Source organism: Eimeria mitis, genomic scaffold (genome assembly GCF_000499745.2).
Source record: "Eimeria mitis Houghton genomic scaffold, Emh_scaff2857, whole genome shotgun sequence".
Lineage (NCBI taxonomy): Eukaryota > Apicomplexa > Conoidasida > Eucoccidiorida > Eimeriidae > Eimeria > Eimeria mitis.
Genome location: NW_013571196.1, coordinates 6,291 through 6,944, shown reverse-complemented (window position 1 = coordinate 6,944; position 654 = coordinate 6,291).

Here is a 654-nt window from a genome sequence, read left to right as displayed (position 1 = left end):
AAAAAAAAAAAAAAAAAAAAAAAAAAAAAAAAAAAAAAAAAAAAAAAAAAAAAAAAAAAGAATAAGTTTACTTTTGTATAGGGGCCAGCATTCGATTAACATGAAAAATTAATTTTTTTTTAATAGAAATCCAACTTTTTTCTTTTTTTATTTTTTTTTCTGCTGCTGCTGCTGAAAGCCCCAAAACTGCAGCAAACAAAACCAACAAGTTGCTGCCCCCAGGACGACGCACAGGGTCGTAGCTTATACCTACACACATACACATGCATGCATGCAGATGCATGCATGCATGCATGCATGGAGCATGCATGCATCTGCATGTGCGCGCATGCATGCATGCATGCATGTGCATGCAGAGGTATGCATATGCATGCATGCAGATGTATGCAGATGCATGCAGATGCAGCAGCAGGACCACCACCACCATCACCACAACCAGCAGCATCATCAGCACCGCAACCAGCAGCAGCAGCAGCAGCAGCACCACCACCACCACCACCATCATCATCAGCACCATCATCATGAGCACCACCATCATCAGCACCAGCAGCAGCACCAGCAGCAGCACCAGCAGCAGCAGCAGCAGCAGCAGCAGCAGCAACAGCAGCAGCAGCATCAACCCCAATACCTTTCTCGCTATCCGTAACAGCCTTC